This window comes from Eucalyptus grandis, chromosome 5, assembly GCF_016545825.1.
Source record: "Eucalyptus grandis isolate ANBG69807.140 chromosome 5, ASM1654582v1, whole genome shotgun sequence".
NCBI classification, from domain to species: Eukaryota; Viridiplantae; Streptophyta; class Magnoliopsida; order Myrtales; family Myrtaceae; genus Eucalyptus; species Eucalyptus grandis.
The window spans coordinates 10,267,880-10,284,136 of record NC_052616.1 but is presented as its reverse complement, the minus strand read 5'-3'; the positions used below and the strand labels follow the sequence as shown (position 1 = coordinate 10,284,136).

The 16,257-nt window shown below is 39.9% G+C and overlaps 1 protein-coding gene across 4 annotated transcripts in view; it reads left to right on the top strand.

The window, feature by feature from the left end:
- Positions 1 to 16,257, top strand: part of LOC104443901 — a 130,441-nt gene that overhangs the window by 47,952 nt on the left and 66,232 nt on the right. The window lies entirely within an intron of this gene.

The window sequence follows — 16,257 nt, the reverse complement described above, 5'->3', positions numbered from 1 at the left end:
AGCACTTTCGGGCCCCCCACAGGTGACCTTTGCGGATGGGTAAATGAATTTAACTCGTATCTTCATTTGCTTTTAAGCCGAACGTCATCTGCCAACTTCCTTGCACTAAGGGTGAATACGAACGAATGCATCACCTAGCTGGCCTGTCCACCCCCTTGTCAAGCTTTGTTCTGGATGCAGGTGAGGGTCAGGTGAAATGTCAAATGAAATGTAATCAGAACCAAATGAAACTCTATATTGACTTTTCCAAAAGAAAAAAAAATAGAGCGCAATTAAATTCTTTGTCTATTGCCGGGTAAAATTGCCCATCGATCCCAACCTATTGGACTAATTACCAATCTTTTCATAACAGGTGGGTCAGATCAAGTCAAATATTGTCCGATCCAAATAGATCTATTTATATTCAATGCAAACTTATGGTATGTTTGTTAACTTGCCCAACAAAGTGAAAATTTATATTCTTTTATTTTCGGAAGTAGATTTTGAATAGAAATACGTTCGGTAAAAATTTTGTTCCCGATAATAAATTTCTATTTTTTTTGTTCTCGGAAGTAGATTTGGAACAAAATTAAGAAGTAAAAAAAATTGATTATTTATTCCCAAGAACAATTCTAGAATCAAGCACATATTTTCTCTTTTCTTTTCTTTTCTTTTTCCTCTTTCTTCTTTTTTTCAACTCACTCGCCGCCACCCGCCACCGCCGTTGCCGTCCATCGCTATCCGCCGAGTCACTGACAACCGGTCCGGTGAGCTCGTCGAAGGCTCGCCAGGTTAGGGCGAGATTCGAGAGCTCGCCGAAAGCTTGCCCGACCATCAAAGAGGCTCGGCCCAACCATGGTTGAGCGAGGCTCAACCTCGCTCAACTCGGCAAGATCGAGCTCTCCCGGCCAAAGCTCGGTGGTGACACTTCGATGAGGTCGCCACCCTCGTCTAGTCAATCGCGCAAAATCCCAAGGCCAACAATCAGCCACCTTGAAGAAGAAGGGGAGAAAGAAAGGAAAAAAAATTATTTGAAGTAGAAATTTTGAGGACGATACCAAACGCAATTCTATTCAAGGAATTGAAATTTTGGATAGTTACCAAACGGCTTAAAATACTTAGAAATTGTTTAAGGAATAGAATAATTTCTTATCAAAAATTGTTCCCGAAAACAAAAGCGTTATCAATAGCGCCCTTAGTGATTTATACTCAACTTACATTTGACCCAAATTTAGCCCAAGCCAAAATCCATTCTTATTAACTCTTTTCCATAAATTGTTGCCTTTGAAAAATGAGCTACTTCATGAGCCGACTCGTTGAGTTTAGTGAGGGAGTCTGGGGTTCAAGTTATGACACGGGTGTGAAGATGGTAGTGAAAATTTGGGTGTCCTCAAAAGTGCAATTGTCGCGAGCTAGAGATTGAGGAAAACCTAATGATGGCGGAAGTAGAGCAATCAAAGGGAGAAGGCCACGAGTCACGAAATCGAAAAGAAAGAAGAGATTGGCGAAGGACCAGAGCGTGCTTATTAAATGGGTTGAAAATGGTTCATAACGGACCCACTAAAACCCATCTCGGGCGAGATTTATAAAGTTTCTTTAATAAGTGTTAAATAAATATCCTTGAGGCGCTTTTTCATACATTTATCTATGCCTTGGCCCACCACAAATGACTTTTGCAGATGGGCAAATGAATTTACACTGATCACCTTTTGCTTTTAAGCACAAAATAAATAATAAATTATATGCTCCTGGGCATCAACGACTAGAAAATGATAATGATAAATTATACACTTACTTTTCAGTTAGTATCGCGTTTACTTTACTCAAATGCTAGAGTAATACGAACATTAAAATATCATATTAATCTCACATTCACTTAATCCAACTTTGTCAGGTATCGTGATATTATAATAAATATTAGCAAAAATACAAGTCATGGCACTTCCAGCACAACCAAGGTACGGCCCAGCCCTGTCTTCTAAAAAGATGGGGAAGGTAGACCACATTTCCATTTTAATTAAAATTTAAATGACGCGGATTACCACATTTATGTGTGTGTAAGTGTTTATGATTGTTATTGGTTATTACCAATAATTGAAGGAAAGGCACTCAGGCTCTGTTTGGCCGATTGCCAACCAGTAAAAAATTTTATTCTTTTGTTCTTGAAAGCAGATTTGGAACAAAAATCTGCTTAGTAAAAAAAAAAAATTCGGAAACAAATTTCTATTTTTTGTTCCCAGACGTAAATTTGGAACAGATTGAGAAATAAAAAAAAAAAGTTGATTCTTTATTCCTAAGAATAATTATGGAATCAAGCCAACCTATTTTTTTTTCCCTTTTCTCTTATTTCTTCTTGTTCTTCTTCCCTCTCTCTTCTTCTTCAACTGCTACCGCTAGCGCTATCGCCGTCTACCCACTGTAATCGGTGGCTAGGCGAGTCTCGCCCGGGCCTACCCCAGCCACTAGCAAGCCTTGCCTAGTAGAGTGAGGCTCAACCTTGCCTAGTCAAGGCTCAGCTGATGAGGCGCAGCCTCGCCAAGGGCCAATGACACTCCGGCGAGGTTGCCAACCCTCATCTAGCTGGTTGCCAATCAGCTTCAATTACAATTTAGTACCCAGCTTCAATTACAATTTTATTTTCTAGAAATTAACTTTTTCTTTTCATCATCATTGCGAACTAATGTGAATGTTTCTGCCCTCACCTCAATAGCACAAGACATGTTCGTCAAGGAGTAAAAATTACCAACTCATGGAAGTTACTTTATATTGTATGTTTGGACATTTTTTTACAAGAGTTATGAAAAAATTGAAGGGTTAATACCCTGAAAAATCCAAAACGATACACCTGTGACAAATTTACCAAAACTAATTTATTCAACCGCAAAAAATCTTAAACTGGTAAATTTGTGACAAATATACCCTCCGCTAAATTGGATTAATATCACCAAAAATCACAAAAATTGTAGACTGTGACAAACGAAGCATAAAATTCCAAATTGATATACCAACCAACTGTCACGTGTCATTTAACTTAATAATTTAACAGTAAAATTTAACGAAAATAACATAAGGTAAATTTGTCACGAGTATACTAGTTTGGGATAAATTTGTCAAAGGTATACCAATTTGAGATTTTTTATGATCAAAAAAATAGTTTTGGACAAATTTGTCACATGTGTATTAATTTGAAATTTTTCAGGGTATTAACCCAAAATTGAAAGTAGTTATGATCAGTCACTTTTTGAAAGTTCCTTTCTCAAGGGATCATTCTCTAGGAGCATTAGTTTATTTATTTATTTTATTTTATTGCACATCAATGGGAGCATTTGTTAAACAACCCAATATATTCACATATCTCGGTTTAGTTCAATTAATACCTTAATCCTTAAATAATACAATATAAAGACACTTGCTGACACTATCTTATTTATAAACTCTAAATTTATTAATTAGCATCTTAAGAGCACCTGTTAAGAAATTTATTAGGAAAATTTGACAATTTTTAATACATTGGCTATTTTTACACTATGTAATCGAAACTTTGGGATTGATCAATTCTCAATAAATGGGAGAATTACCAAAAAGTCATAAACCTATTGTAATTGTGCCAATTCAGTCCTAAACTTTTTTTTTTGGCCAATTTAGTCCTAAACCTTTTACAATTGTGTCAATTCAGTCCATCCGGCCAAAATTGGCCGGCCGGCGTTGACATGGACGCCGGCCGGCCGGCGAACGATTTTTTAATAATTTTTTTTTTATTTTTTCGATTTTTAAAAAAATTAATTTTTTTTTTTTTTTTACTTCCTATCTTCTTCTTCCTCCGCCGGCGCCCGACCGGCCGAGGCGAGGGCGAGCGGTGAGGTCGGCCTCGCCGGCCACCGGCGAGGCTCGCCCCGCCGCCACCGGCGGGCGAGCCTCGCCCGCGACGGCGAGGCCGCCGTCGCCCGGCCAAGCGAGGCTCGGCCTCGCCCAACCATGGCAAGGTCGAGCCTCGCTAGATCTCGGCGACGGTGGCTCTCCGTCGGCCGGGCGAGGCTCGCCTTCGCGCTGGCCGGGGCGAGCCTCGCCCGGCCACGGCGGCCTCGCCGCCACCGGCGAGGCCGCCCGTCGCCAGATCCGGCGAGGCTCGACCTCGCCATGGGCGGGCGAGGCCGAGCCTCGCCTTGGTCGGGCGACGCGCGCCTTGCCGTCGGCGGGCGAGGCTCGCCCACCAGCCCACCGGCGAAGGCGAGCCTCGCCCGCGATGGCGAGCCTCGCCCGCCGATGGCGAGGCCACCGTCGCCGATCTGGTGAGGCTCGACCTCGCCACGGCCGGGCAACGGCCCTCACCGTCGGCCGGGCGAGGCTCGCCTTCGCCGGTGGGCCGGCGAGGCCGACCTCGCCTCGGCCCTGGCCCGGCCGGCCGGCCGGCGCCGAGGAAGAAGAAGATAGGAAGAAAAAAAAATTAAAAAAAGTTTAAAAAATAAAAAAATTATTAAAAAATTGTTCAGCCGGTGGCCAATTTTGGCCGGATGGACCGAATTGGCACAATTGTAAAAGGTTTAGGACTAAGTTGGCCAAAAAAATTTTATGACTAAATTGGCACAATTGCAATAGGTTTAGGACTTTTTGGTAATTCTCCCCTCAATAAATATGTAGCTCATAAGAAAAGATATCTCTCGGTTTGCCTAGTTTTTGTTTTAGATGAAAATCAAATTATAAATCTAGCATTGACTTGTCGATAACTCCTCTCGCTGAGAGAATTGATATACCCGGGTCACTTGTACATAGAGTCGCTATTATATAAACAAACCAGAATACAGCACATCTTCTTAGGAGCTCGCGTCAATGTCGAGCTACCGTTCTTCAGAGCTCTCGCCGATTGTATCAGCGCACTGAATGCTAAAGATTTATGCCAAAGTTGCGCAAAATAACTCAATAGTAGGTATTGACAGACCACCCCCCCAAAAAAAAAAAAGAAATAGAAAAAACTTAATAGTCAGTATCGAAGCCAATTGGCCCAGGACTGTTTTATTTGAGCCACAGGGTCAACGATCGTCCTATGAGAACCAAGTCGATCGGGTTCAACATAAGAGGAGTCCATCAACGCAGAGTTCACGTTTGTGAAGTTGGTACATCGCCAAAATTTGCTAGAATCGCATATAATCTAGTGTGATTATGAACTGCGCAGTTCACGTCGCCGTTTATCCTCTTTTTTTTTTTTTTTAAATAAATAAATCTCATTTGGTTTTTTCTTATAACCTATTGTGTCAGCTCTCAATTAAACTCTGCATTAAATGGTTTGAGGAAAATTACTTGATTTTTTACTTACAACATTAACTTATTCCTTAACTGTATCATAAAAATAAAGTTTTTATTAACTTCATTATAAAGTTTGTTGACACCAGAATTTTCTTGAGAGTCAAAATTTTTCTGAAAAAAAATTAGAAAATTCCAGAATCAAAATTTTTGTTTGCGGCAAGCCTAGTTTCTTGACTAAAATTAGTAACGCGTCCTTAGTATCTCAGTTGTACATAGGGCTGCGCATGGAAACGTTTCTCGTTTCTCGTTTCAACACTTTTTTGTTTTTTTGTTCTCGAAAAAAAAAAGAATGTAAACGCATTTGGTTGCGTTTCTGTTCTTTTTTTTTTTTTGTTCCTGAACACAAAAAGAACAGAAATGAGAAACAAAAAAGTTGTTTCTTGTTCCATAAACAATTTTAAAGAAACGCTTATCTTCTTCTCTCTTTCTCTTTTCTTCTTCTTTTCTTCTTCTTTTTTTCTTTGGCGGTCGCCGGCCTCGGCCATGGCCCGGCCAAGCCCCGGTGGGCCGAGCCTCGCCTGCCAAGGCGAGGCTCGGCCTCGCTCGAGGGGAGATCTCCGGCTATGGTTCCGGCGAGGGCTCCAAGGACGGTGCGGCAGCCGCGGCACTAGAGGCTTCGGGATCAACACGGGCGACGTGGGCAAGACGCGGACGGCGTCGCGAATGGCGTGGTGAGATCGGGATGGCGTCGAGCTACGGACTTCGGGGTGGCGCGACGGTAGCGTTTGCGGAGGAGGCCGCCGCGGGGGCACGGATTTGCAAGCGAAGTGGCGACGAGTGGTGGCGTCGCGAGGAGTAGCGGCGGGCGAGATCTCGGTCGGCGTAGCGGAGTGCGGGTGCTCGGCTCTAACTGCGGGCGGCGAGGCTCGGCCTTGCCCGCGTCGACGACGCCGAGCCTCGCCTTGGCCGGGCGAGCTCGGGCTCGCTTCGGATCCGGCGAGGCCGAGCCTCGCCATGGCTAGGCGGCTCGAGCTCGCCCAGATCCGGCGAGGCCGAGCCTCGCCGAGGGCCGCGACACTCGGCCTCATCGGATCTGGGCGAGCCCGCTCGCCTCGCGGGGCCGGCGCGGCCGAAAGAAGAAAAAAAAAAAGAAATGAAAAAATGGAAAATAAAATAAAAATATTAAAAAATTAAAAGAAACAAAAAAGAATAAAATTTACTCAAACGTGTTTCTATTCATTTTTTATTCCGAAACAAACGTTACCAAACGCGTTCTTTGTTCAAAACTATTCCCGGAATGTAAATACTTTTTTTTTTTATTTATATTCTCCTAACAAAAAAAGAATGTAAACATTACCATGCACCCCATAGATGTCAATTTAGCATAAAATTGGCCGAAGATTGACTTTTTGTTAAATCAAAGAAATTGACCTTTGATTAGAAAAAAAAGTTATAGAATCCTTTGACCAGAAAAAAAAAAGTTTTAGAAAAACGTCAGTTTCTAATCTTATTTTAGATATTTGATTTAGAGACAGTGAAATTTAATAACGTCGGAAAACTTCAACCTAGACAGCTGGTTAACTAATTAGAAGATGATATTTGACATCGGATTGGAATTATTTAAATTCACACATTTCGAGATAGCTCCTCGAACCCAACCACGCGAAACCCTAAAGGAAGAAACCCTCACCTTTTTGGCCTTCTCGGCTGATGGACCAGGTGGCTGGCGGCAGCAAAGAGGATGAGAGAGAAGGACCATCGGGCATTTTGAAAAACAAAAAAGGGGAGGACAATGGGGCAGCGGGGTTTTCTTCGCTTTCGGCCTCATGCATTTTCTCCTCTCTGTCGCACCCGACCAGCCACCTCCATCGTGTCGTCCGACGACCTCCTGCTGGCATCCTCCCTCGCTCGACTATTCCCAGCATTCCCGGCGAGACTTTGACTTGTTTGATTGGAGTCCCTTTTCCCCGAGGATCTCGGCTCGGAGACATTTCGAGGCGGCCGGCCGTGGTTCGACTCGTCTCGAGCTCGCCGGCCGTCTTCAAGCCGGGTAAGGGTCTCCGAAGAGCCGAGCTCGGCTTCTCCGGCTCTTGGGCGTTTTGTATCCATCGGGGTTGATTTTGTTGATGTTGAGCATTTCTTGATAATTGTTTGGGTCAAGATCTCAGTTCGAGTCCTAAAAGATGGTCAATGTTTTCTCCTCACTCTGTGCTTGCCACATGCTCGACGAAATGCTCGAACCAAACTCGTGCGAGCTTGTCTCTGCGCTATATGTTCGAACTGACAACCATCCGTTTGATAATATGCCTCTTAGACACAAACATGAAATAGGTCACGATTTTGTTCAATCTGAAGATGCGTAGACGTAGACCAATCATTTTCTTAGTGCATTGATCCAATTCTGGTTATGTTTCATTATTATTAAAATTGAATCTGAATGTATTTGTTCTGCTTGTCTTTCCTTTGTATTGGCATCGCTAAAAACGAACGGTCCGAGCGCTAATTTCTAAGCCCACTGGCACCGATTCATTCATTACGTCCATTCATCCGTTTGTGTCTGTCTTTGTTCTCTGCGTCAGTGGACGTTTGATGGATGAATGTGGCGGCTGACGGTGGTTGTCCGGTGATTGAGAGTAATTGACGATAAAGTGTGTCTATCTCGGTTTAGGATGAGATGTGTGCTTCGTTGGTTGAGCTTTGATATTCTGAAGTTCATGTGTAAGCGTTGACAGTTTATGGGCAATAAGTAGGAAGACGATGGGAAGAAGACACGAGGAGCAAGAAAGGGTGATAAGGAATGAATAAAAGGAAATAGTGAAGGAAAATCAGGAAATAGATCATTTTATTTGAAAACAATTTTAATGTGGGCTTAGTATGTGTAATGGGCGTGGTCTGGTGCTGCTATGGCTAAATGGGTTTAGTATAGTTCGGGCTAATTCTCTTTTCAATAAGGTTGTGCTCGATTTGTTTGTTGAGACTTGGGCTTGTCTCATTTTTTTAGGATCTTGGGTTTTGACTCAGAAGGGCTTGAGCTGGACGAATAGGAAGGTGGGCCTAGTCTTTAGTTTAGGGCTTTGGGGAAAGCTGCGCTGGGTCAGATTGGGCTCATTGTGTGAGCCCAACCTCGACAGTAGGGGTCATTTCGGCCCTCTCCGGGCCGGTCTTAAGAGTCTGGCCCGAGTCCCTATTTTCGAAATAAAATAATTAAACATTTAAAACAATTTTTAAAATCCAAAAATAGAAGATTTAGAAAATTGGGCAGGAAAATGATAGCTTCATTTCGGTGGAAAACACATGCATCTAAGGTCGGATTACATTGGGAGAGATGGTAGACATTAACGCAGAGGAAAGATAAAAGGGGGTTTGGGCTTTAGAGATCTCGTTATGTTCAATAAAGCTATGTTGAGAAAAGCATAGAGAATCACTCAAGCCCCCAAATGCCTTATGGAGCTCTGAAATGAATTTATTTTCCAAACTATGGTTTCTAGGGAAAGTCACTAAAAAAATCATAATCTTATTGCAATTGTGTCAATTCACATAATTTTTTTTTTTTTTTTGTTAATTGAGTCATAAATCTTGGATGGATAACATGCAATGGGCCATCAAATATTTATCTGGAGAAATACCTTCCATATTGCGCTCGCTCATTTCGCATTTGGTGCCTTTTGCAACATCATTTGGAAAGAGCAGAACAATATCTTCTTCTGAGCTAGGGCCCCCTCCTTGTCAACAATGAAGAAGCGCCTTGAAAAGGTTGTAAGGGACAAAGCCTTGTCATTCCACCAAGTGCCTCCCTCCACAACAAATAGTAGATTGTAGCGATGCTGGTCTCTCAGCCCAACCATTTTTTTAGGTTAATCTCCACCCGTCTTTTGTTGCTGGTAGGGGTTACCCATCTTTCTCCTCTCTTCAGAGGTTCTTAGTTGCTGTGATTTGTGGATTGACGAAGCCGAGATTGCTGCTGTGTCTTTGCTGGTTTCTTTCCCGTTTCTTTCTTTTGTTGGTGGCCGCTGTTTGGGCTGCGTCTTAGCTGCTATTTTGGCTCTCTTCTTTCAGTTTTATCTCTTTGTTTGTGTCTTTTCTCGACACCCTTCCACTCGGCATGACTTGTTGTCATTTTGAGTATAAGTTTTTGGTATCGAGTTCCCTCGCTTGTATAGCTATATAACTTTTGGTTTAAAGTCAATATATCTCTTACCTTTCACCAAAAAAAAAAAAAAAAATTTACAATTATTCCAAATCAATCTATTTGGCCAAAATTAGCCGATCGACATTAACATGACAGTAGGCTGGCGCGAGAGACTTTTTTAGATAATATTTTATCTTTTGAATTATTCTATTAATTTGTATCCTTTTTTTTCTCTTTGTTTTTTTTTCCCTCTTCCTCCTCCTTCCTTCTCTCTTCTCCTCCCTCCTTCTTCCTTTGGCTCCAGCGACTGGCCAGTCGTCGAACTAAGGTGGCCGGGCAAGCTCACCCGACATCGTTGGGTGAGGGTGAGCTCACCTAGCCACTAGTGGGGCGAGCCCTTGCCAGACCCAGCGAGGGCTCACCTCGAGCTTGTGCTCAACAATGGCGGGGCAAGCCCTGGGAGGCGAGGTGCAAGCTCACCGACTAGTGAGGTGAGCTCGCTTGGTCGTCGAAGCCAAAGGAAGAAGGAGAGAGGAGGGAGGAGGGAGGAAGAATGAGGAAAAAAGATTTTAAAAAATTAATAAAATATTATGAAAAAAAGGTTGTTTGGCGATGACCAGTGGCCATATCGGCGCTGATGGCTAATTTTGACCTGGATAGATCGATTTGACACAATTGTAAAGATTTATGACTCAATTGACCAAAAATAAATAAATTTATAATTGAATTGATACAATTACAATAGGTTTAAGACTTTTTTGGTAATTTTCCCGTGGTTTCTAGCAATTTCTCTATCCACTACCTTGACAGGAGATAAGCCAAAATAGATTGCCAACCAATTTGGACGCTATTTAGTAAAAGCAGGTACAATCAACTTGGCAAGACTAAAACTAGACAAGACACAAAGTAAGCTCCACCTCACACCAAACTCCCAAAACTCTATGTAGTAAATTATGGAAATTGAAAACACTCCCGAAAATCAGCTTAATCATATGGAGTATCTACTAGAACGCACTACCAACTAGAGTGAATTTATTCAAATGGAAGGTAGTAACTAAGCCAATCTGCCCCGTGTGTCGAAAAGAACCTTGGATGGTGGAACACCTATTCCTCCTTTGTAATTGGACAAAGAAGGTATGATCAAATCCCGAACTCATCATCCGGATTGGGTAATAAAGTCCTCCAGGTGTAATGCCCCTCCACAAAGCTGGGTTTTTAACCCCCTCCTCTTCGACCAAAAAAAAAAAAAAAAAAAAAACCCTCCTCTTTGGGAGGTTTTGGGTTCGATGCGGCTTGCTCAATTAGGCCCCGCTTTAATGAAAGGGAAGTATCTTTCCAATCAATAAAAAAAATAATAATAATAATTTAGCATAACAGAAAGTGGGAAGGTGATTGTTCTCCAGAAGAAGAATTGCATGAATATTCTAAATTCAGCACATGACGAAACTCATTAAGGAGTTCACGTTAGCCAGGGAATGTAACGAGTCTCCCGATGTATCAATTTAGTAAAATATGTCCAGGAGCAGTTCGACATCCGAGTTCGACATATTGATTTTTGTAAAATCCCTCGACAAGACAGGCCAACAACCTCTTGGATTTAGTCAGATATTTCTACAAGCTGCCTCGGTACTTGCCGATTGTAAGTGTGAATTCTCAGCACGTTACGATGGGCTCATGCAGTCAAACGCCTGCATTTGTCGTTAATACCAGAATTCTAGAATCAATTAAACATTGAAAATCTTCTTTTTCTGCATAAATGAAAGAAACGCAGTAGGTATTGTGTGTGAAAGCAAACCATGTGTCCTGCATCTGCGTTTTTGCACATGCTGGCCATGATTGAAATCATGTGAGGATGGATGATCTTACTTAAAGACTAATGACGAGTGACGTACTTAGAAGGCCTTCTGATCTATTTTCATCCCCAAGCAAGATGAGGAAAAAGGTTCTGCTGAAGCATCACATTGACTACAAAGATCTTCCCCACTATTCCCTGAATTTATATAAGACAGAAAATAAAAAGAATGTCAAACAGCACATACTAATGAGAAGTAGACAATTATCTTAAAAGAATTGCAAACAGAAAATACAATTGAAAATTTAGGCTTAATTTTTTTCATAAAAATGTGACATTTCTGAAAAATATTTTTCAGAAAGTCATTTTTTAGAAAATGACAAGATTTTTCAATGTTTGCTTAAATTTAAAAATGAACTAGAAAATATTTTTCGCCATTTGATGTTTGATTTGATTTTTGGAAAAAAATTACCAATAAAATTCAATTTTGTAATTATTTTTATTTGTATTTTCTTTTCTTTCATTTTTTTTTTTTTGTTTCTTTTTTTAGTCAGTTGTCAGGCCTTAATGATGGCTAACGACCGACTACAAGTGAGCTTGAGCCTCGCCACAAGCTGATGAGGCTTGAGTTTGCTAGATTCTTGTGAGGTCAAGCCTTGCCTAAACCAACAAGTTCAAGCTCGCCTAAGGCTTGTGAGCTCAGGCCTCACCTAAGAAAGAAGCAAAAAAAAAAAAGGGAAGGAAAGGAAAACAAAAGAAAAGAAAAAGAAAATAGAATTAAAAACTAAATTTTTAAAAAATAAAAATAATAAAAGGAAAAGGTTTTTGACCAAAGAAAATGCTTGGTCTAGAGGTGAAAGAAAGAAAATGAAAATGGATTTCCTCTTTTCAGAAAAGGAAATTATTCTCTACACTAAATGGAAAATATTTACTTAATTAGTTTATTTTTCATGAATCAAATGTTGGAAAATCCTAAAAATATTTTTAAAATATTTTTGTAAAATAAAAGGAGCCTATCTAACATGTTTTAATAGGAAAAGAACATGGCTTACCTGCTTGACATGCTTTATTAGGAAAATGGGGATCATCTCAACTTCTATTACACATCTGCCTCTGCATCATTGCATCAAAGGAGTCACGATTTTGCTAGTCACCTTCCAGATAATTCTGGCATTGGTTTGGGTAACTTGCACCCAGAAAATCTATTTGTCCAATCAGCGGCTTTTTCTCATCATCTAGCACTTTTTCCACGATCATACCATACAGATCAAGTTGGACACGATATCCAACGCTTTCGAAGGTCTCAAGGCAACATGAGTCCGCTAACTTTTCAAAGATATTCAGCTTTTCCAAAAACTGTGACTTATTGAGACCTTAATTATGACTAAATATTTTTAATTTTCAGCATTTAATATCTCCGAACACTCTAGATATGAAAGGTCCTGCCTTTTTAAGAAAGTGCACCCAAAGACGCTCGAGTCTTCCGAGAACGCCAAACCTATGAAGAACCTCCAAATCTGAAAGGCCTAGCATTCCATTGTGGTCAGAAATTATGCCCGTTCGCTAAGGGACGAAAATGGTTTGTCCAACTCACTGGAATTATTGCCGTGGATAGTCAAGCTTTCCAAGCTATCCAATTTGTCAAGACCTTCAATTTCCTGTATTTTTACGCATTCCAGAGCACATAATACACTAAGAAGATTTAATTGGGAAAGGTCCAGTTTTCCCAAGGAGTTGCAGCGAATGATGTCTAACCTTTTCAATGACACTTTGATATCTTCAACTGCCTCCTGTGGAGTTAAGAACTCCAAAGCTTCACATCCCGAAATTTCAAGCTCCAATGTTGTTGAAGGAAGCTCTGGTATGGATACGAGATATTTGCAGTTATGAAGTCGTAGTTGCTTTAGATGACTCAAGTGAGAAAATGAAGGCAATTTGGCACTCTTACAGGTGACAATGACAACTGTTAAGTTGGAAGGAAGCTCCGGCAGCTTTGGAAGCTCCAAGCAACCGCGCAAATCAAGTTTTTGGAGAGAAGTCAGACCACAGATGCTTTCGGTTACCTCAATCAGCTCTGTGCACCTCGAAGCATCTAACTCCCGGAGCTTTGTCAACCTTCCAATAGCATCTGGTAGCCTTTTAATGCGAGTACTACTCATATTCAGAATTCCCAAATTCTGCAAGTTTTTTATGGATTCTGGTAATTCAGTAATCTTTGTTGTGGCTAGTACCAGTTCAGCCAATGATTCCAACTTAATAACTGAGTCACGGTTCAGTCTCAATTGTGGACAGCTCTGTAACGATAAGCGCTGCAACTTCACAAGGGACCACATGCTGTTTGGAATGTTTTGTATATTAGTCTGATCTAGGAAAAGTTCCTTCAGTCCTTTCAAGTTTCCCACCTCTGGCGGCAGCTCCTCGAGGGACGAGCAACCACTCAAATCAAGGGAAACGATGGTCTCCAACATTCCAATAGTAGGGTAAATTATCTTCAGTTTGTTACAATTTCTGAGGATCAGAATCTCTATATGCTTAAATTCTGAGAGAAAGAAAATGCTTTCTAAAGAACAACCTGTAAGGTTGAGCACTTTCAGTTTCACCGCTGACTGCAAGAAAGAAAGTGTCATGGGGTTAGCTAGAAGTGGTTTTTATTGAAAGAAGAAGAAAACAACGCTTTCCCATCTTACCTTGATAAATTTCCATCCTATCCAGTTTTCAGAAATCATGCTTCTCGAGAAATCCAGTACGGCTAATTCCTTTACAGCAAAATTCTCTACCTTCAGTTTTTCAGGAAATCTCTCCCATTGAAGCCATCTTAATTTGGAAAATATTATATTGAAATCTCCCACAAAATTTGCGTCACTTACGCTAAGGAACCTTAAGCTCACCAAATTTTTAAATTGTTCACTTCTGTAGTTAACGGTTTGCCTTGAGTTGCCTTTGTCAAGAGAAAGCCCCCGAATATTTGCTGCTCCCTACGAATAAAAGAACAAAAGAAACTACTATGACTTTGCTCTCAAATTGCAAGAAAAAGAGTGCATACATTTCTCTTATAAAAAAAAATTGGCATATTCTTTTTGCTATTAACATACATATACTAATGTAAACGTACAGGCCATGCATGTCTTAAAATTCATAATCAGATCACTATCGCAGCTTCCTACGAATAAAAGAAAAAAAAAAACTAATATGACTTTGCTCTCAAATTGCGAGAAAAAGAGTGCATGCATTACTGTTATAAAAAAAAAAAATTTGGCATATTCTTTTTGCTATTAACATACATATAATAATGTAAACGCACAGGCTATGCGTGTCTGAAATCTGATTTTGAAACATGGTCCTTAAAATTCATAATCAGATCACTATCAAGACACCTAATTGTTAAGACATAGATTCAGAGTTTTTTTTTTTTTTTTTTTTTTGGGTCGAAGTCATAGAATCAGAGTTAAGAGGGGTCTTTTTTAAAAAAGATACTGGAAGGCCTCCTTTAGTACAGTATCGCAGATGTACTGCCCTAGTTCTCTGTTGAAGTTTTAGAGGTAAATCTTTTTAATGAGACTGATCTCACTTATCTATAAGGGACTGTCAAACAACATTTAACAAATAAGAAATTCACCGCAAGGTGAGCCTTTGAGCAAAGTATGGACAAGTAACGATAAGAGCAATTGTAATTTTAATTTCTAAATAGTAATAGGTTTAGCTTTTAAAGCTTAAGAACATTTATAATGGGAAAAGAACAAAATTGGAAGCAAATTTTAATAAAAAAACCGCTAAGGGCAATTTTGTCTATGCGGTAAAACTGGAGAGGATGTAGTCAAATAGAGTGCGGAAATAGCCCCACTAAAGTCACTAAGAAATAAGTCAAATTTGAAGTATTTATACCAATATCAATCGTTTAATTACAGAATAATGAATAATTTTCTTTATGCACAAGATGGAGACAAAAGTTTCAAGTTATGTTTATTAGAAGTTCTAAAACTTATTACGCAAGTACAATTAAATCATAAAATTTATATAAAAAAAATGTACAATTAAGTTCTAAAACTTTTCGTCATTTTAGCATTGTGTTTCATGTTTTAGCCACGTCATCACCACGTTAGGAAAAATATTAAAAAGAGCCTCGTCAGCATTTTCCCTTAGTCTAAATGGATGGAGTTAATGGAAGAACTCCATTGTACTAGTTTGATAAATTTTAGGATTTGATTGTACTTTTTGTAAATTTTAAGACTCCATTATATTTTCGTAACAAGTTTTAGGATTTCTAGTGAACATATCTTCAAAAATTTTAGTGAAAAGTGTATATGTAAAAGTATTAGTATTTTGCTTAAAGCTGATAAAACACAAGAGTCAAGAACCATAAGTGAGAGAAATTAAGTAGGGCTCCATTTTGGCTTACCTAGGTCAGGTATTTTTTTCTCTCTTAATTTAGGTACTAGAGGAGTCTCTATTTTAGTTATTATTCACTAGTCAAATTCTACATTAGTTGTTAGCAAGTGCTCTTAGATAACAAGTAAAGCCAAGCCCATGGGATCGAGAGATTTTTAATAATTAAGAAAATATAAATAAATTTAAGTAGCATAATTTTCAAGAATATATATATATATATATATATACGTAAGAGGAATTGATAAAGGAAATGTTTATATGCTCCAAGTCTAATTTGTTCTAGCAGAAATTAATTAGTGGGTTATTACTTACGAGTGATACGAAATTGCATGAAACTTCTTTTCCATGAACTACTTTAGTGAAAATAGGGGATTTAAGTTTAGTACTTCGGTACCTGGCTTTTCTTATTTTATCGCAAATGAGTTTCTTGATTTGTCCACAATGTAAAAGTATAGGATTCCTTAATCTACTTATTTCATGTCTATGATTCAAGCAATTTACAAAACACAAGTTTCACGTATATCCGCAAGGATGTTTAAACTAAAGTTCTAGTCACTACATTAACATATTCAATTGAATAACTACTTGAAAAAATTAGCGACGTTATTGTATGCCCAAGCCGAACAGTGAGTGCCCCGCGAGGACGGGGGCTGGTCGCTCCTTAGGATGCAATGTTGGGCAAAGCTCCACCTCACTATGAAGGGCCACGACTTGGTAAACTTTAACACTC